Source organism: Mauremys reevesii, linkage group 12, assembly GCF_016161935.1.
Source record: "Mauremys reevesii isolate NIE-2019 linkage group 12, ASM1616193v1, whole genome shotgun sequence".
Classification (NCBI taxonomy): Eukaryota; Metazoa; Chordata; order Testudines; family Geoemydidae; genus Mauremys; species Mauremys reevesii.
In genome coordinates, this window is record NC_052634.1 from 47,075,429 (window position 1) to 47,096,589 (window position 21,161).

The following is a 21,161-nucleotide window of genomic DNA, read 5'->3' on the forward strand; positions in this document are numbered from 1 at the left end:
TGCTGGCTTGTTTTTCCCAGCTCCTACTGGCCTGTCCCTGCTGTTGTAGGAGCAGCAGTGATTTCTATGCTCAAAAGGTCTGTTATAATTCCCCTGCTCCCACTTTTGTCTCCTGTCCCTCTCTGAATGCCTTTGAAGTGGCTTTCCCCCTCCTGCTCCCTCCTGGAATGCTGGTGGGATGAATGGGCTGGTTGAAGAGCAGAAGAGCTCCCAGGTAGACAAGGTGTCTGGGACGCTAATTAGGCAGCACTCACACACCCAGAGCATGGACACTGCCCAAGGTGGAGTGTGACCAACCAGATGCAGCCAAGTCATCTCTAGTCGCAGGCCATGAGGTGCAGGCCCTTAAAAGGGGAAGGGGCCATGTGCTCAGGAGAGCACTCACAAGCTTGTACCTCCAGTGAATGCCCTTTGCCCCGACCGCCTGGCCAGTGGTTCTCTGCGTTGTATTTCATTGTGCGTCAGGAAGATTTACCTTCATCACACCATCCATAGCTGCGCTGTGGGACACTTACCTTGCTGAATCCTGACATCCCCAGTGCTGTGCCTGTCCAGGGAGCGTGAGTATGCAAGTGTGAGTGTGACACCCCCCACTTCTTCTTTTGAGCTTAGCTGTCAGTATAATAAATGTGCTGCTTTCTGCCAAACTCTGGTGGGTCATTAGTCCTCCCTTCGCTGACTAGCTGGCCCAATTTTGGGTAACCCCTGCGATAAACTCAACCCCTGCAGGGCAGAGGGTGGTGAAATGAGCTGAGAAAAGCCTTGGCATCAGCAGGGGAAAGCTAGTGGATCTGGGCTGGTCACCTTTGAAGCCTTGTGGCTTGGTCTCCTCTGCCCTTGGAGGTTGGCCTATGGTGGCCGGCTCTTCTGCGTGACTTGCCAAAGGAGGGAGTGAGGCAGGAATGGGGCAAAGAGGAAAGTCGAGCTGAGGAAGGCAGGGCAGAAGCTCAGCGCCTCAGTGCGGCTAAGTGGGGTTAGTAGAGCACCACCAGTTGTTCTGCAAAGCCTGGGGAGGTGCGGTTGGCTACTGGGAGGTAGAATCCTGTGCCTGCCTCTTGGCTTCCCAGGGATGGCTACTTGCAGCCCAGGAGAAGAAAGACGGTTCTGGGTGAAAGGAAGACAAACAAAGCTCTGTGAGGAAATTTGGGTGTGGGGTGCTGGCTCTGCGCTGGGGGAGGGGGTTGGGGTGCAGGAGGGGTGGTGCTTACCCCGGGCAGTGCAGCTCTCAAAGTGCCTGGTACACACAACCCTCTGGCAGCAGCTCCTAGGTGGGCCGTGCCAGGGGGTCTCAGTGTGCCGCTGCCTGCAGGCACTGCCCACAGAGCTCCCATTGGCTGTAGTACCTGACCAATGGGTGCTGCGGAGTTCGTACTTGGGTCAGAGGCAGTGAATGGAGACACTCGCCCCACCCCAGGGGATGCTGGGATGTGCCAACCACTTCTGGGAGCGGCACGGAGGGACGGAGGCAGAGTGAGCACGGAGCCACCTCAGTGCTGCTGGCACATCTCTGCACACCCATGGGGGAGGGGAGCAGAGGGCCCCCATGTGCTGCCTGGGGTAGGGGCAGTGCACAGAGCTGCCTCCCCTCCCGGGTCTATTACAGGAGTGGGTGGGTGGGGTCTTTTGGCCTGCAAGGTGCAGCAGGTCAGACTAGATGATCACACTGGTCCCTTCTGACCTTAAAGGCTCTGAGTCTAAAAGGGAGAGGGAAGTAAAGAATTTTTTAAAAATAAATAAAACAAACATTGTAATACCAGGATGACTCCAACAGCTCATTGTATAGTCCCGCCCCTTTCTTCCTCCACTGGGTGTTTAATGACCTGCAGCACATTGATTCTCTCATTCCCTTGGTAAACTGATACAATGTGACTGAAATTAAACCAATTCCCAGCAGAGAAAACATCACATCCTTGCATTGGCTGGGAATCAAACCCAGATTAACTGTTTGAAAGGCAGCTATGCACACCACTATACCACCAATGCATTTAGCAAAAGTATTGCTTATGCTTGCCCAATGAGGCTAGACCCGCATTGAGGCGCTTTTCTGCCTGTTAAAATGTACTGGATTCTCATCACTAAAAAAAACCAACCTCCATCTTCACCTGCGTTTGAACCATCAGCCTTTCAATTAGCCACCAAAGTTGTTAATCACAGGGTATGTCTACACTATGGGATTATTCCAATTTTACATAAACTGTTTTTTGGAAAGATTGTATAAAGTCGAGTGCACACGGCCACACTAAGCACATTAATTCGGAGGTGTGCATCCATGTACTGAGGCTAGTGTCGATTTCCAGAGCGTTGCACTGTGGGTAGCTATCCCATAGCTATCCCATAGTTCCCACAGCCTCCCCCGCCCATTGGAATTCTGGGTTGAGATCCCAGTGCCTGATGGGGCAAAAACAGTGTCGTGGGTGATTCTGGGTAAATGTCGTCACTCAATCCTCCCTCCATGAAAGAAACGGCAGACAATCATTTCGTGCCATTTTCCCTGGATTGCCCGGGCAGACGCCAAAGCACGGCAACCATGGAGCTTGTTCAGCCTTTTTTCACTGTCACCGTATGTCTACTGGATGGTGCTGACAGACGCAGTACTGCAGCGCTACACAGCAGCATCCCCTTGCCTTTTGCAAGTTAGCAGAGATGGTTACCAGCCATACCGTCCCATCATCTGCTTTGCAAGTTGACGATGACAGTTGCCAGTTATACTGTACCATTTGCTGCTATCATGGGTTCTCCTGGCTTGCCTTGGTGAGGTTGGCTGGGGGCACATGGACAAAAATGGGAATGACTCCCCAGGTCATTTCCTTCTTTAAGTTTTGTCTAAAGGGAGAGTCAGTCCTGTCTAGATTATCAGGCAAGCCTACAAAAGAACCAGAGAAGCAAACGGCCGCTCCAGGTCAGAGCCCCCGACATCTGGCAGAAATGATGAGCTGCATGCCATTCTAGGGGGTGCCCCTGCAACAACCCCATCCATTGCTTCCCTCCTCCCCCACCCCTCCTGGGCTACCATGGTAGTTATCCCCCCATTTGTGTGATGAAGTAATAAAGAATGCAGGAATTTGAAACAACACTGACTTTATTGCCTCTGCAAGTAGAGCTCAAAGGGGGGAGGGGAGGGCAGCCTCCAGCTGCTATGATATTCCAGGCAGGACTGAATCTCCATTAGACAAAGCTTAAAGAAGAGAATGATCTGGGAGTCATTCCCATTTTTGCCCAGGCGCCCTCGGGTGACATCACCGAGGCCAGCCAGGAGCACTCACAGGACGGCGAGGACAGATACCAGTCCTACTGTACCGTCTGCCGTCCACAAGGGAAGAGAAGGGGATGCTGCTGTGTAGCGCTGCAGCACCGCGTCTGACAGCAGAATCCAGTAGACATACGGTGACGTTGAAAAAAGGCGAGAAATGATTTTTTTCCCTTTGCTTTCACGGCGGGAGGAGGGGGCGACATAAACCCTGAACCACCCGCAACAATGTTTTTGACCCTTCAGGCTTTGGGAACTCAGCCAAGAATTGAAATGGTTTTTGGAGAGTGCGGGAACTGTGGGATAGCTACAGACGTCAGTCGCCCCTCCCACCGTGAGCGTCCATTTCATTCTTTGGCTTTCTGGTACGCTTGTCTCAGCTCCTTAAGTTTCAGCACTGCATTGAGTCCCTGTTGTGGCCTCTGTCTATCATGGCCTTGGAGATTTTTTCAAATGCTTTGGCATTTTGTCTTTTGGAACCGATTTCTGATAGAACAGATTCAGCTCCCCATACAGAGATCAGTTTCAGTATCTCCCATATGGTCCATGCTGGAGCTCTTTTTTGATTCTGGGACTTCATGGTCACCCGTTCTGATCGGCACTCCACGCTGGGCAAACAGGAAATTAAATTCAAAAGTTCGCAGGGCTTTTCCTGTCAACCTGGCCAGTGCATCCGAGTTCAGATTGCTGTCCAGAGCGGTCACAATGGTGCACTGTGGGATAGCGCCCGGATGCCAATACCATCGAATTGCGGCCACACTAACCCTAATCCGGCATGGCAATACCGATTTCAGCGCTATTCCCTTCGTCGGGGAGGAGTACAGATACCGGTATTAAGAGCCCTTTATATCAATATAAAGGGCTTCGTTGTGTGGATGGGTGCAAGGTTAATGTGATTTAACACTGCTAAATTCGATATAAACTCATAGTGTTGACAATGAGGCTAATCATCTAGTGGAACAAGCTCCGCAAGGGACGTGGTTAATTCCCCATCACTGCCCTGTGTAAATCAAGACCACAGCTCTTGCTGCAAGACACCTGGTGTGTGGGTGTCCCTGTTCCCCCTTCAGAACCTCTGGTACATGGTGCTTCCCTCCTCCCAGTTCAAGATCCCCATCATGTGGGTGCTCCCATCCAGGATCTCTGGTGAGTGTCTCTGTCCCCCACCCCATGAACTAGCTCCAGTGTGTGGTTTCCCCTGCCTGCCCCCATCTGGGATCTGTGGGTGTCTCTGTTCCCCTTTTCAAGATCCGTGTTGCTTGGGTGCGTCCCTCCACCCAAGTCAGAATCCCTATCATGTGGGTGCTCCCATCCCCCCATCCAGGCTCTGCGGGGGGTGTCTGTATAAAAAGAGACCGTGTCTCACTGTCTTGCCCAGGCTAAGCTGCAGGGGCTACTCACAGGCGCGATCCCACTACTGATCGGCACGGGAGATTTGACCTGCTCCGCTTTCCGACCTGGGCCGGTTCACCCCTCCTTAGGCAACCTGGGGACCCCAAGCTTCCCAGGGATCACCATATTGATGCCAAACTTAGTGTGGACACCCACTCGGCACAGCCCCCTGCAGCCCAGAACTCCTGAGCTCAAGCGATCCACCAGTCTTAGCCTCCCGAGGCACTGGGATCACAGGCACCAGCCACGGGGCCCAGCTGGTCACAGGGTCTCCCGCTTCCAGTTTCAGGCTCAGCCTGGGAGCTCTGTGCTCTGAGCGGGTGGAAGTGGAGCCTGGAACTGAGCGGATGCACTGAGGGTTATTTGCACTGTGCGCTTCACGCGGAGGTGAAAACACGGGGCACAGATCTTTGAGCACAACCTCGTCCTGAGGAATGGGGTCGGGGGCTGCATAAAGAGCTCTCTGGCGGGCTACAGCGGCTCTTCACAGGGGCAGTCCCACTGCCAATTGGTACCAGAGTTTTGCCGGCCTCCTTTCCTGGGCTGGCTCCCCTCTCCCTAGGGGGAACTGGCGACGCCAAACTTCCCAGAAACCATCATAGCGAGGCCAACCTGAGCACAGACACCTGCTCAGCACCCCGGGGTGCAGCCCTGAACTCGGGCAATCAGCTACGCTCAGCTGCCCACCCAACAAGCGTTACAAGCAGGAGCCTTCGTGCCCCACGTGTTCAGGTCCCTCCCAGCGCCAGCTTTAAACTCCGCTGCTCAGTTCTAAGCGTTGGCCACACGGGGGCAGCCTGGAGCTCAGCCAGCGCCTCCCGGTGCTGGTTGCGTTTCCCGCTCCTCGTGGCAGGTTCACACCCCGCAGGCAGATCTCTGAATCGGAGCCGAACCGTTCCCCAAATCCAGCGCTTTAGCAGCAGCTTTGCTAGGAAAGCGCTGACGTCCCCAAGTAAAGTAAGAGCCAGAGCGCTGTGTCCAGGATCTTCTATTGGGCCCCTCACCGTGGTGTCTGTTGGGCGCAAGGAGAAACCAGGGAAATGTTTTCATGGTGTTTAAGGGCAGAAGGGGCCATTAGCTCAGCTAGTCTGACCCCCGAATAACACAGAATTACACCATGACACGTATTGATCCCACAGACCTTAGATAGATCAAAGCGTTTCAGCCCTCAGGAAGGAGGCTAAACTGGGTGCCAGAGGCAGTGAACAAGGGGCCCCCAAGGCAATGGCAGGGAACTGATGAGGGGAAATATGCCCAGATGATCCCAGCAGACGACCCACCCCCATGCTGCAGAGGTGGGAGTCCCTGTCCCTCCTGCCCTTAAGAATCTCTGGTGATAAGTGGGTCCCCCCAGTTCCCCAGATGAGAATCCTGCATGTGGTTTCCCTGGCTTCACCTCCAAATAAGAACATTGTGTGGAGGGAGGAGGAAGGTTGTCTGGCAGATATGTGTAAGCGGGGAATGGTCCCGCTATTGTGGGAACTTTCCTGGCTTCTGTGCTACCCGCGAAGTGGGCTAGCGAAAGGATCTGAGTCCTCACTCCCACTTCCTTTACCCAGAGGCCTCCCTGCCCTTGAGGACTCTCCTGTCTGGCAGAGTTCTCGTAGCCCCAACAATACTGGACCCAGGATTCCTGGGGGGCTCAACCCCCAACCCTGCTGTGGCCACCTAGGACAGGGGCTAAGGTGTCCCCACTCCGGGGTACCCTCTCTGCACTGGGCACCTCCCTGACCCACTGATTATTCCAGACAATTTAAAGCAAATACAAGTTGTTTACTTAACAATCAATTTGAAGAAAAGAATAAGAATAAATGGGAACGGTTACAGGGAAACACATCACCCTGCTCTGTGGCAGGGAACATTACAAACAATGTCTCTGGACATCAAGGCACTTTGCAGTCTGTTCCTTGTAGGCCCCAGGCCTCCTTCTCAGGCCCTGGCTGTGCTGCAGGGATGCTGTGGGTGGGACACTTGAAATGGTGGTGACCACACACCTCCGGGCTTTGGGTGGTGGGATCCTTCTTCCCAGTGCCAGCCCCCCGTCAGGTTAAGGTCCCCCTCCCAGCCTGGCCTGCATGGACCCTTGGCTGGGGGTGTCTTTTTGTGCTGGGCCCTTTGCCCAAGGTCCCCTTGGCTGGCCCCAGTTGCTCACCACACTCTGGCTCTCTGGCTGCAGCTCCGCTCCCAGCACAGGATCTGCTCTCTCTGCGCTGTGCCTCTGGCTCCAGCTCCGCTCCCAGCACGGGGTCTGCTCTCTCTGCACTGTGCCTGTGGCTCCAGCTCCACTCCCAGCACAGGGTCTGCTCTCTCTGCACTGTGCCTGTGGCTCTCTGGCTGCAGTTCCGCTCCCAGCACAGGGTCTGCTCTCTCTGCGCTGTGCCTCTGGCTCCAGCTCCGCTCCCAGCACAGGATCTGCTCACTGCACTGTGCCTCTGGCTGGCCCAGCTCCGCTCCGAGCACTGGTTCTGGTCTCTCTGAGCTGTGCCTCTGGGTCTGTGGCTCCAGCTCCGCTCCCAGCACAGGGTCTGCTCTCTCTGCACTGTGCTCTGGCTGCAGCTCCGCTCCCAGCACAGGATCTGCTCTCTCTGCGCTGTGCCTCTGGCTCCAGCTCCGCTCCCAGCACAGGGTCTGCTCTCTCTGCACTGTGCCTGTGGCTCTCTGGCTCCAGCTCCACTTCCAGCACAGGATCTGCTCTCTCTGGGCTGTGCCTCTGGCTCTCTGGCTGCAGCTCCACTCCCAGCACAGGATCTGCTCTCTCTGCGCTGTGCCTCTGGCTCTCTGGCTCCAGCTCCGCTCCCAGCACAGGGTCTGCTCTCTCTGCACTGTGCCTCTGGCTCTCTGGCTGCAGCTCCGCTCCCAGCACAGGATCTGCTCTCTCTGGGCTGTGCCTCTGGCTCTCTGGCTGCAGCTCCGCTCCCAGCACAGGATCTGCTCTCTCTGGGCTGTGCCTCTGGCTCTCTGGCTCCAGCTCCGCTCCCAGCACAGGATCTGCTCTCTCTGCGCTGTGCCTCTGGCTCTCTGGCTCCAGCTCCGCTCCCAGCACAGGGTCTGCTCTCTCTGGGCTGTGCCTCTGGCTCTCTGGCTCCAGCTCCGCTCCCAGCACAGGGTCTGCTCTCTCTGCGCTGTGCCTCTGGCCCCTCTGGATCTGGCCAGGCTCTGCTCTCCAGCTCAGCTTGGGCCCCTGCTTTCTCCTTTGCTCGGCCCCACTCCGTCTGACTCCGGCACATTCCTGCTCACACGGAGGACGGGACCCACCCTGGCCTTCTGTCTTCCTGATTAGCCGGCCTGCCCTGTCAATCAGGCTGACCTGGAGCATTGGCCTCTTGCCATTGTTCCTGGGGACTGTCAGTCTCAGGGTCCTGATTTGCCATCAATCCCTCCCCTTTTAGTGCTGGGAGCTAGCAGCCAAAACACCCCACTGAATGTTAGTAAGGGGGCAACAGTCTCCTTACATATGTAAAGGGGGACTGTGTCTCCCTGTCTGGCCCAGGCTCCTGGGAGGAAGTGATCTCAGTGTGTCTGGCTGTCTCCATTCCTCCCACCCATAAGAATCCCTGGTGTGTGGGTGCACCCTAGACCATTAAGGATCTCTGGTGGGTGGGTGTCTCTCTCCCCCTAGTCAGGATCTCTAGGACGTGCCTGTATAAAAAGAGACTTTGACTCACCCAGGCTGGGCTGCCATCATGGAACAGACCAGGTCTTTCTGTGGAGGGTTTGCATTCCTCCAAGGACGTGATCTCAGTGTGTGTGGGTGTCCCTGTCCCTTCAACCCTTAACAATCCTTGATGTGTGGGTGCGCTGGGCCCCATTATAATCCCCTCTGTCTTACCCCCCATGAGGGATCCGGTGGATGTGGGGGTTCTCCATGTCTGGTGCCCCTGTCCCTCCTGGTTAATAGTGGAGTGTGTGGGTGTCCCCCAGCTCGTTAAGGATCCGTGTTGTGCGGCTGCCCCTGTTCTTCTCATTAAGAATGGTGCAATGGAGCATAAGGGTGTGTCCCCCACCCCATGAACTAGCTCCCGTGTGTGGTTCCCCTGCCCCCATCCAGGCTCTGTGGTGTGTGGGTGTCGCTGTTCCTCTTTTCAAGATCCGTGTTGCTTGGGTGCGTCCCTAACCCGCAAGTCAGATTCCCCAGCGTGTGGGTGCTCCCATCCCCCACTCCAGGCTCTGCGGGGTAGGAGTGTCTAAAAAGAGACTGTGTCTCACTGTCTTGCCCAAGCTACGCTGCAGGGGCTATTCACAGGTGCAATCCCACTACTGATCAGCACAGGAGTTTTGACCTGCTCTGTTTCCAACCTGGGCCGGTTCACCCCTCCTTAGGCAATCTGGAGACCCCAAGCTTCCCCAGGATCACCATATTGATGCTGAACTTAGTGCGGACACCTGATCGGCACAGCCCCCTGCAGGCTAGAACTCCTAAGCTCAAGTGATCCGCCAGTCTCAGCCAACCCAGGAGCTGGGATCACAGGCACCAGCCACAGAGCCCAGCTTGCTTTGCAGTTTGGCAGCTGGAGCTTTAAACTCTGCTTGTGAGCTCTGTGCCTTGGCCAGATGGGGACAGCCTGGAACTGGGAAATGCTTCTGCTCCCCCCGCCCCCGTCTCATGTCGAGCTGCAGGCGCCGCTGTCCTGCCAGGTAAGATCCCGGATGTTTCGGTGCCCCCTTCCCCCGCCCAGGTGTCCGGGTACCTCTCCCCCCCCATACAGAATCCTGGATGTGTGGGTGTCCGTCCCTCTGCAGAGGATCCCGGAGTGTGGATGCCCTTGTCCCCCCCTACAAGATCCTGGGTGTGTGGGTGTCACTCTCCCCCCAGTAGATCTCTGGTGGGTGGGTCCCCAGGGTGTGAGTGCTCCCATCCCCGGATACGGGCTGGGGGGGGGTATAACTGGCTCTCCCTGTCCTGCCCAGGCGGTGCTACAGCAGCTGTTCACAGGGGCAGCAACCCCACTGTCACCCTGCAGCTTTAACCTGCTCCAGGGGTGACCTGCTTCACCCTCCTGTGGGAGCCCAGGGACCCGAACTTCCCAGAATCACCTGATTGATGCCGAGCTTAGCACAGACACCGGCTCAGCCTGGCAGGAGCTGCCCTGAGCCCTGACAACCAGCTTCCCTCCGCCTCCTGCTGCACAGCAAGGATCCCACGCGAGAGGCTTCGTGCCCAGTTTGTTCAGGAGCGTCCCAGGCTCCAGCTGTAAACTCTGCTGGTCAGTTCTGATCTTTGGCCACACGGGGGCGGCACTAACGGTCCCATCTAAACGCTGTTTGTGTTCGGCCCTTCGGATCGCAGATTGTAACCCGCGGGCAGATCTCTGAGTGCAGCCAGATCCCTTCCCAAACTGAACATTGAAGCAGCAGCTCCCGTTGGAAAGATCAGGATTTTTGCCTTTAAAAACAAGGGAAATATCTGCAGCGAGAGACTGAAGAAGCTCGATTAATTTCATTGACTCCATGAATGTTCCTCTGTGTCCCCCTAAGAGTCATGCCCCACATTTTGGGGACCACTGAACTCTACTCGCTAAGCAGGGGCTAGTGATGCCAAAGCCCAGGGAAAGGGAGAACAAGTGCGGGGCCCCCAGCACTGGAGCCATGTGAAGGGGCTGCAGGAGAGGGGCAATGGCTGGTGGCACAGGGAGTTAAGGGCAAAGGGGGCACAGGAGGGGGCAGGAGTTAGGGGTGAAGGAGGTGCAAGGGTTGGGAGTGCAGGAGCTAGCGGTAAAGGGGGAGTGGGGATCGTCCAGGGGCCATGGGGAAGTGCCAAAGTACAAGCTTTGCCCAGGGCACCATTTTCCCTAATGCTGGTCTGAGCAAACCATTGGAAATGACCCTCCAGTGAGACCAGAACCATAGTGTAGAAAAGCCCCTTTGTTAAGCGGTTGTGGCTGAGGGCTTAGGGAGATGGGTTAGAAAACAACAACCACTTGTCTGTGGAGGTTTGATTCTTGCCTGCTAGGCCAGGCTGGGGTGTGGTGTCTCCATGGCTGTACTTCCAGTGTCTGATCTGCCACAGGGAGCCAAGTCTAGACATACTCAGAGGCTCTATGCCAGGGTTCCTCAAACTTCCTTTCACTACAACCCCTTTTTGCCAAAAAACTTACTACATGACCCTAGAAAGACACACCAAGCCCCTCTACACTGAGCAGAGGCAGAGGAGACAAAGCCTGAGCCCTGCCCCAGTTGGGGGAGGGCAAAACCAGAGCTTGAGGGATTCAGCCCTGAGTGGTGGGGCTCAGATTTTGGTTTCAGCCCCAGGCACGAACAAGTCTAATGCCAGCCCTGGCGACCCCATTAAAACAGGGTTATGACCCACTTTGGGGTCCTGACTCACAGTTTGAGAACCACTGCTCTAGGCTGATGGGAGAGAGTTTTCCTGCGGGTGTAGTTAATCCACTTCCCAAGAGGTGGCAGCTCTGTCATGGGGAGAAGCTATATCGGTGGGTGTGCAAGCTGTGGTGTTTACCACATTTAAGAAGTTTAATCAAACCCCATTTTGAAAACCACCTGTGGTCTGGGAATGGCAAAGGAGCTCGATGAATCAGGGTTTGTCCTTCAAAGTCCTGGACATCACGATTCCATACTCCTGTTGTCATTGGGGATATTGCTCAGTGTTAGAGTGCTTAACTGCAGTTTTCACTTAGTCCTCGGTTCAAACCCCCGTGTTCTCTTATAACCTTCTTTCTTTTTTTTTAAAAAGTTAAACATTTTCATTTCCATTCTCCATTATGTTCAGGGGCTCCTCTATACAGGAGTGCTTGATATTAATGTAAACACTCAACATTTTGCTGTCCAAATGCATAAAAACCTAGCAAAGCTGTCCATCACAAAGGCCTTTTGCAGGACCTCAGAATATTGGTCCAAGGTGGTGGGGAGGTGGTGACCTCACAGAGAGATGCTGACATCAGCCAGGCAGGACAGGGGTGAGGGGCCAGGGAAACCTCAGAGACCCCTGTGGCTTTGCTTCAGCAAGTCTCCTTCTCCAGGTCTCTCTTTGAGGACTGAGAGAGTATTCGGGTTCACGGACGTGAGTGCCAGGAGGAAGCTTCTTCGAGTTTTCTCCTTCCCTTTTCCTGATTTTACTAGAAAACAGCCATCCTGTTTAGAAGGTTGAAGCCTCCTCGAGGTTTGAAACCTGTTCAGTCTGATCCATCTGGTGACAGTTGAATTCTAGGCATGGAAAACACAAACTTAAGGAGGCGGAATTTTATTCCGCACCTGGGATTTTGTCCCTTAGAATCACTGGGGTCATTAGGGTTTGTCCTTTTTGTTTCACCTTTTCCTCCATCCATCCCTTCCTCCTTTCTCTTTGTCTCTTGCTTCTTTTGTCCTTTCTCCTGTTCCCCTCCCAACACCAGGAGCAGTGTGTGTGTGTGTGTGTGTGTGTTGCGGGGGGAGTGCTCTGCAGCTCCCACTGTGGGAGGTCCACCCAAAAATGTGGGGCTGAAATAGTGCTCGGGCAGTGATCCCCACCGGTGACCTGGGCCATCCTTTGGGCTCTCTGGTGAGAACCCTCAGCCTCCCGTCCTCAGTCTCTACCCTGATTGGCTGAGCAGGGGGTTATTGACAGGGAGGAGATTCAGGTCCTTGTTGTTCTCTTTTAAGACCAAGGAAATAAGTCATACCCTGTTATATGTTGACAAATTTTGCTGCTTTGCTGCATTAATGGTCTCTGAGCAGTTCATGATTCTCTCTAACATTGCAGTTCTCCTCAAATACTTGCTGAATAATTACTGTGAACTGTTGTTGGTGTGGAGCTCATCTGAGAGCACTTTATTCAGGTCATTCAGTGTTTGAAATTCACAATCTGATGGTTAGTTTCAAAATCAGGGCTCTTGGGTCCTATTCCCAACTCTGCCACTGGCTGACTGTGTGACCTAAGACAAGTCAATTCTCCTTTCTCAGCCTCAGCTTCTCCCTCTCTCAAGTAGGGATAATGATGATCTGCTCCTACCTAGCTCAAGGTGGGTGGAGGATGGGGATCCATTGGAGAGTGTCACTAGGAGTATCAGAGGGGCCGTGTTAGTCTGGATTTGTAAAAGCAGCAAAGACTCCTGTGGCACCTGGCTAAGCACACAGAACAAACCCCAAATCCCCCCTGTGCTTTGGGAGCCAGGTTTGCTGTGGGAATCCTGTAGTTCAGATGACTTCATGCCTGGGCATTGGGATTATTTACCAGTTTCTCTAGCATTGGGGCAGTTTTGTGCTTACAGCTGTGATGGCCGAGTGGTTAAGGCATTGGACTTGAAATCCAACAGGGTTCCCCTGCGCAGGTTCAAATCCTGCTCACAGCGAGGCCTGCGTTTTAGCCAGTCTCTCACCCAAGCAATACCTCTGTATAACCCCCTGAGACACTCTCAATTCTCTCCCCACCCCAAGTAAATTCTGTTCTGCTCCTTTCATCGAGATCCCTGGGACACCACCTCACACTGTGTTGTTGAGGGGTTGGGCAAACTCTCAGCACCTGAAGCCTCTGCCACTCACCTAGTGCCCCATAGATCAGCCATAGCCCTGGTTCTGCTCCTCTCTCTAGCATGTGAAAGGAGCTGAGTCAGCGACTCCATGGGAGCTGGGGCTGCAGAACCAACAGAGAGAAAAAAAGGTGCTCAGTGCCCACTGGCAGCCAGCTCCCCCCCCCCCCACTACAGGCCTTGCTGACAAGCTCCTCACACTTGCCAGTGATCAGCTGTTCAGTGGGGCGCAGGAGGCGCTGGGGGGGGAGGGGGAGGAGCAGGGAGAGTGGGAGAGGGAAAGGAATGGGGCAGGAAGGTGCAGGGCGGGAAAGGGGTGGGGGCTTGGGGGAAGGGGTGGAGTGGGGGGCAGGGCCTGGGGAGGAAAGGGGGGATTTGTCCCATACCCCAGATCCCTCTAGGGCTGGCCCTGAAGGGAAGCACCGACTATCACAGTGACAATACAACTGACCAGCCTTGCGGGGGAGGCTGAGGGAGATCCGCACTCACCAGGTCTCTTCTCTCCCCCACGGTGAGCCAGACACTGCTCTCTCCTGGCTCTCACTCTAGCAGCTGGACGCCAAGGAGCCATTTCCCCACAGGAAGTGCATTGAGTGCCCCTGTGGTGCTGGGGGGCTGGTGCTGCTGCTGCCTGTGGGGCTGGCAGGGGGGCTGATGTCTGCACAGACTCTCAGCTGCCAGGCCAGAGGGGGCACTTGGGACCTTACCAGACTGGCTCAGTGAAGACGGGGGGCTGACAGAGCAATACAGACGCTCTCCAGAGCACGGAGCAGCATCCGCCCATGCAGCCAGGCAATGAGCATTTCCCACAGCCCGGAGCCGAGGGGGAGGCGGCAGCTGCTGTTCCAGGTCCTCGGGGACAGGCCCTGTCAGCCAACAGCCACTTCTTACTGACCACAGCTAAGGGTGTCGGGTTCCTCCGGTGGGAGTGTGGAGCAGCCGTTCGTTTTCCTGTTCACACTCCTCTGCGGTGTGAAAATCGGGGAGGGGAGGCAGAAGCCCCACTTCCCTCCCGAAATGACTCCCAGTGGGGGAAGCCAGGACAACAGGGTGGGGCGGCAAGTGGTGGCCAGACTCTCACTGCCAGGGTCTAGTCTAGCTCAGGGTCCAGCTCAACCTCCTCCCCGCGCCACTGGCCCCCAGTCCCCTTCCACCACCAGGTCAACCCGGGCACTAGGGCAGGAACGGGGTGAGGCAGCAAGTCAAGCTGAGCAAGGCAGGCAAAAGCGAGTCTTGTCTTCATGGGCCGCTCCCAATGACGTCCTTTTTGTGTGCAACTGCTGCAAAAACATCCCAGGCAGAGAAACAACAGGCCAAAATGTCCCTACATAGCTGTGGAAGTAGCTCAGTTGGGAGAGCATTAGACTGAAGATCTAAAGGTTTCTGGTTCAATCCCAGGGTTTAGCAGGTCTTTTCTTCCCTCCTTGTGCAGTGGTGGCTTGTTCTCTGGGAACACAGTTGTGTCTGCACCCAAGGTGAGCAGTGCTGCCCTAGAGGACTTAGAGGGTCTGGAACAAAGCAATTTTGGGGGCCCCTTCCATTAAAACAAAGGTGCAATACTGTATTCTCCTGGGGCCTGGGGCAAATTGCCCCACTTGCCTCCCCTCTGGGTGGCACTGATGGTGAGTCTCTGATCTTGGGCTCTGCAGTAGGAAAACATAGAATGGGCTTCTGCCCCTAGTTGGCCCACCTGACCTTTAACAAGGAGAGATGGGAGCTGCCTTTCCCAATATGGCAGGAAGAGAGTGAGGCAGGGGGACCCTCAGGAATGGTACCAGAGGGGGTGCTGGGCAGTGACAGGCAGGGATTGGGGATGGAAGCTCCTCTGTGCAGCTGAGTGAGGACAGTACCAGGGAAGGGGCAGGTGTGAAAGTGGCCATGTGGAAGGGATTTGGGGGCCCAGGAGGTGGCACTTGATGTTCATTGCCTTGGAGCAGCTGGACTTGGCCATGGTGGGTGTTCAGGAAATGCACATTAACAACTCTAGGGTAGCTTGATGGGCAGAGGGTGATTGGAGGAAGGGCCTCCTGGCCAGGGAAGAATGATGGGGCTGGAGTCTTGTTCTTCACGTTGGCGGTGCGAGTACAGAAGGGGCTGGAGCTCCAACCAGGGAGGGCATTACTGGTGGGCTTTGTGCTCTGTGGCACTGGTTACTGCTATATTAGTGTGTATGGTCCCCAGTTAAGGCATGAGAGGGAAGATCAAAGGCTCCCTTCCTCTGGGCTGCATGATGTTTGGTGTTGGGGGGGATTTTAATTGTGTCAGCCGGCCTGAGGCCCGCTGGTCCCGTTTTTCCAACCTTCAGAAGAAACATTTTTACAATGAGCACTACCTGGCGCAGGTCTGTAGTGAGGTCGGCTTAGAGGAGCTCACTCCAGCCACAGAGGGGGTTCACCTTTCTGCGGGGACAGACCAGGACTCACATTGACCAGATTTATGCTTAGCTTTTGTGTCTTTAGCGTGTTGCTTCTCAGATTCTTTCTTGGCCTGACTTGTTACACTTTGACACTTAACAGGCCAGAGTTTGTGCACCTTCCTATTATCCTCACTAGGATCTGATTTCCAAATTTTGAGGAATGACCTTTTTGCCTCTAACAGCCTCCATTACTCTGCCATGAACCTAGAGTGGCGTTCTGCTGGTCCTCCTATTGTCGTTTCTGATTTAGGGCAAACGTTTCATCTGAGCCTCTAATTGCGGCGGTTTTAAACAGTCTGCATGCTGCTTGCAGGCACCTAACACTTGTGACAGCAGCTCCTTTTAATTCCGATCCAACCATCTATACTTATGCCAATAGGTTACTTTAGGTCTTTAACTTTGAGCGGTAGCTGAGAAGATGGTAAATCGGGCAGAAACCCATTCGACAAACCTCTTCATTTCCTTGTTATTTCCTGACTTCTTCATTCATCGCCTTTTCCTTATTTCCTGGCTGAGGCGGCGGCCTGCCAGAGAGCTCCCTGGCACCTCTGGCTGCCTGGGCTGAAGGCAAGAGGCAGGCCTGGGTGTGGTGAGGGCCTCCTGTCCCGTAATGAGGCCGCACTGCTTCCTGGTCCTTTTTCCCACCCACACCGGCAGGCGGCTGCTGTGGGAGAACACGAGGAGGCTCTCGGGATGCTAGGCAGCGCTGTGTGTGTGGCTGTCAGGGAAAGAGCCTTCTTCTCTAAAGATGGCTGGCAGAAAGGTGGTGCTCAGCTCTGTAAGTGACCTGCCCAGTAGCCTCGCTGCCAGGGGATGCAGACATTTCTGTAAGGTGCAGAAAGAGGGTATTTGGCTTCCAAGTTAATATGAGAAATATGCATTTAGGAGATGGAATTTCCCTAGTTTCACAGGGCCCCAGTGGCCTAATGGACAAGGCAATGGCTTTCTAAGTCAGAGGTTGTGGGTCTGAATCCCATCTGGGGTGAAAAATTCCTGCCATATTGCAAGGAAATCTTTGCCTTATTTTCACCAAAGAAGCTGGGAGATGTTTGAACACAAAATACTGGATCTTGGGAAAAATCCCCCAGAAATGGCATCTTGACAAATGCTTTCTAAACCCCTCAGTAGCAAACAGTTAATACCAGTGTTTGTCTGAGACTAGAGGGAAGGGGAGTGTTTACTCCAACACCTCAGTGAGTGAAAGAGAAAGCCTGTTCTGAAAGAGAATGGATCTGTCTGGAGATAAAGCAGCCCCTGAGAATGAGCAACAGTGTGAAAAGAAGAGGTTCAAATGTGTGTTAGATGTTAGTGTTAGAGGGTTTATCCCATTACTGAGTCCTTGCGTACACACAGAGCAGCAATACCCAAAGTCCGAAGGTGCAAACAATGAGATGTTTATTGGATTGAATTTCCAGCAAGCAATGATTCCAGTTTCCTTCCTCGGTGTCCCCATCCCAGCCCTGACGCCACAGAGCCTTGCCTGTGTCCCTGTTCCCATTCTCCCCCTTAGCAAAACATAGGACATATGGTGACACATTTCCTGATCGGGCCAGGCATCAAGGTGGAAGGTGTTGATATTCCATTTGTCCCACTGCCCCGTGCGTAGTGCAGTGCCCTGCACCTTCTCTCGTACGGACGTGCCACACCTGTTCCAATTAGCGTTCCAGACTTCCCACTATAGTGGGCCTGGGAAGGTTGGGTCAAGGTTGTCTAGTACAGGGGGGAGGGGCTTACTCCATTACTTCTAGGTTATTTCCATAGGCAACGTAACACAAGTATACTTAGCAATACACCAGCCACTGTAACAATCCACAGCAACACTGAGAGACCTGAGCACTAGCCGCATGGTCCAACATCCTGGCCACCACCGAAACACCTCCTCTCCTCCTTCGACGGGGTCAAGCCCTTAACATGTCCAGTTGCTGGCAGTTGCAATACGCTGCCGCTGCAGGTTTTCGTGCTTTTGTCCATAGCATAAGTCCATTGAATGTCCACAGAGAAATGGGTTATTGTCCAAACCAACTTAACCACATGGTGTGGAATCAGGCTGTATGCGCTGGTTCGATTATTCACAGCAGTAAGATTCACAGATCTATCTGTGTGCCAAAGCCCAGAGAGCAGTGTGTAGTGTGGAATTTGGTTAGGGGCTGGTGTAATTGTGCCCCCAGTAATATGTACATTTCCAGCAAAACACCTCATACACAGTACACCCAATTGTCCACCCCTGGCCATGGGCCATTGGGTGTGCTCCTCCACGGCCATCAGGGAGGGGCACATTCAAACATCTTCTCTGGATTTACACCATTTTACACACCCCTCCATTGATTCCCAGCAAGCAAATCCCCTTCTCATTATTCCCATAGGGCTTGTGGGGCCCACCTCAGCTGCCGATTCACTTCCAGATACCACGGTAGCTATTACACAGGTGCTGGCCTCCTAGTCAAGCATTTTGAATGTCCACACACATCTTCCCCCAGGTCAGCCTTTTGAAGCCATCCCCACCCATGTCATGAGGTTTTCTGTTCATTGAAACACAACAATGCTAACAACAAGACAAACACCACAGACAAACAACACAAAACATAGATCCATGGTATTATGGGTTAGTCTTTTGCTGGCACCAGCTTGCTTGTAGAGTGTCTGAAAAACAAAAGAAACAATTTCCACACACACCCCCGGTGGGGACAGATTAGTGCTTAATAATAATAATACCACTTCCTTTTACAAATTTCCTTGCTAATTGCAGGAAAAACAGAAGAATTACCTCCAGGCTGTCCTTATTTTGTTCTATAGTCAGATAGTGAATTACCCCACTCGCTGGTCATTTATGAAATTCATGAGGTGGTGTGCCTCAGTTTCCCCTCTTGTACAACAGACCAAGTTTGCAATAGTTTCTCTGCTGTACCAAGCATTAAGTTTATCCTCAGGTAATAGCTGAGAGACAGCTTTAGATTTAGCTTTAGCACTGTACATACACACACACACTCCTTAGGGTTAACCTGTCCCCCTTATTTTCAGGCTTGACTTGTTTTTTCATCTCCCTTTCCTGGAGGGCCACAATCTGAGTCTTCCAGTAGCTTGTTTGCTGACCAGATGTATTTATTATTTGCAGCTCCTTTGTGCTGCCACTGATGGGCAGTTCTCTCCTTCCCCCATCAGCTAGGTCACTTGCATTCACACCGGCTTTCGGGCTTGGCTTTTGGATCCAAAGCCATCAGCAGCTCAGAGACACAATCAACTTCCACCGGAGTTCTGATTACTTTCCACTTTCATCTTCTGCTTCAAAACACACAGATCTGAAAAAGAAACCTCAACCTATTGTGGCTCCCTTTGGAGCCCTAATAGGGTTTGAGCTAAGTACCATGTTTTGTTTGCATTTCTTTTACCCTTTCTCCAATATACACTGCACATGTCCTGGGGAAAAGCACATTCCTTCTATAGTTTAACCTTCATAACATTATATTACAAACCATATGTCTCAGTTTAGGTTTTTAAAACCTTACCCAATTACACACAACATTTTGTTTTGTCTAACATCCCTTGCACTGCAATAATTTTTTTTGACACAACTGTACCCCGATTACACGTCCATCTTGTACAACCAGAGCCAGCCAGGGGCAGGCAAGTTAAGTGCCAATAGAAACCCCTGACATTCCTTTAGTGATTTTGCTTACATTACCCAGGAGTCAAATCATTTTGATGAGATTATCTCTCCGCCTGCTGCCTGCAGCCGTCCCCTATAGACCATTTCTGTGGGCAAAGGGCCCATTTCCCCTCAGAATGGCTGTAAAGGCTTCTCGGGACAAAACATAGTGGTGGTAGTAACCACTTTACCTGACCCTCTTGTATAATTTAATTACTAAGCTTCCATCCAACGTGAGTGCACAGAGCTGCACATACAGTTACATTTATATAACTGGGTTTTATTATTAAACCAAAAACTGCCCTTCTTGTAACACCACAACTGTTGCCTTTTGCTATTTCCACAACTCCCAAATGTTTACTTTCCTCCAAACTCTGTATTATTAATTTTTGCAAAACCCTGGGCGGCTGCACTGCAGTAGTGGGGTGACTCTGCAGGGGGAGAAGCTGCTGTGGAGCCATGTAGAGCAGGTGCAGGAAGGAGCCGGGGTCACTATTCACATTGTGAACTGCACAATTTTCCAAATTTGGGAATGTCCGAGAACAATTCTAAGGGAAAGGTGAATGCAGAGCAGTGACACTGGAGGTGCCCAGACCTCCAAGGGGGATGGTGTGGAAATTAATAATGGGAAGATCATTTGTGAAATTAGTCGTCACTGACAAGATTTGTCTCTTCTTATTTCATGTTGTCATAAGTAGTTAGTTAAGGGTTAAGTTCTACCTGTAAAGGGTTAACACAGACCTGGTGAAACACCTGACCAAAGGACCAATCAGGGAAGAGAATTTGAAAATCCCAGAGAGCGGGAACTTGGGTCTCTGTGTTCGTTGTTCTGTGTTCTTAGCCGTCTCGAAGTACACCAGTCCAGATGCTTAATCAAGTCTGCTCATTTCTCTGAACTAATTTCTTCTATTCAAGCTAGTGAGTATTAGAAGTACTGGGTAATTTCATATAAGAATCCTGTGTCTGCAATTCTGTGTGTTTGTATTGATTATTCGTAATTTTGCCTGTATTGTTTGTACTGAGGAAAAGGGAGAAATTTCTCCAGGGATTAATACGATTAGACCCTATGAATGTCTATCTTGGATTCATAGAGATTGTGTATTTTTTCTCTTCTTTTTTTTATTCTTTTAATAAACTCTTTTAAGTTCAGGACTTGGTTAAGTTCCTTACCTGTGGATTCAGGGGAAGGAAGCTAGGCGCCACTCTGTGGAGACAAGGGTTGTCTCCAAGCAGAGAAAGCAGGAGAGGGAGGGGGGAAGTGGGCTGCTTCCCTGTGTGTAGAGATTCAAGGAGTTTGAATCAAGGTATCTCTCTCTCCGGAGCAGGCTGGAGAGAGGGAAGAGAAGGGAGGGGGAAGGTTCCTCCTCTGTGAGTGGATCTGTGTTCCCAGGGAGTGTCTTTGAAGGGAGACGGAGGGGGACAGAGGGGTGTCTTGATTCACCGAAAATAATCGAGTGGTGGCAGCGAGAAGGAACCCTACCCTAAGGGTTAGGGTGGTGGCAGAATACCTGCGGGTCCCCATCTTTGAACCCACAAGCTCAAAGTGGGGGTGAGATCCCAGGACACATGTTATGGTGTTATTTAACGGAATCAGGACATATTTTTACTATATTAATTAAATACTTAATTTTATTTAACTGAGCCAAAAACTTAGTGTCACTTATTTTTTTCTCTGTCCTAGCAAGAACTAAATGAATTTTGTGACTTTCTGGAAAGTGCAGCGAGATTAAATGTGGGGAATTCAGTCTCTGTGTTTGTGAGCTGATGTTTTCCTCTCACAGGTCAGTGCCTGCATTGAAATACCAAGAGGGATCTAAGGGCTGGTGTACGCTGGGCACAGGGGTGTTTGCAGAAGGGGCGGGGCCTCAGGTGGAAGGGGCGGGGCAGGGCGTTAGTCTCCCCCAGCTGGCGGTTCACGCCCTGCCCATGGTGTTGCAATGACAGAGGCTGCCCAGGCTGCACTTGTAGCGAGGTTCCCCACTAGGTGGCGGCGCAGAGTCT

At 52.8% G+C, this 21,161-nt stretch overlaps 1 non-coding gene across 1 annotated transcript; it reads left to right on the top strand.

The window, feature by feature from the left end:
* The first annotated feature begins 12,842 nt into the window (after nucleotides 1–12,842).
* Nucleotides 12,843–12,924, top strand: TRNAS-UGA. Its single transcript has one exon. It is a non-coding gene; the product is annotated as a tRNA-Ser (tRNA).
* The last annotated feature ends 8,237 nt before the right edge of the window (nucleotides 12,925–21,161 follow it).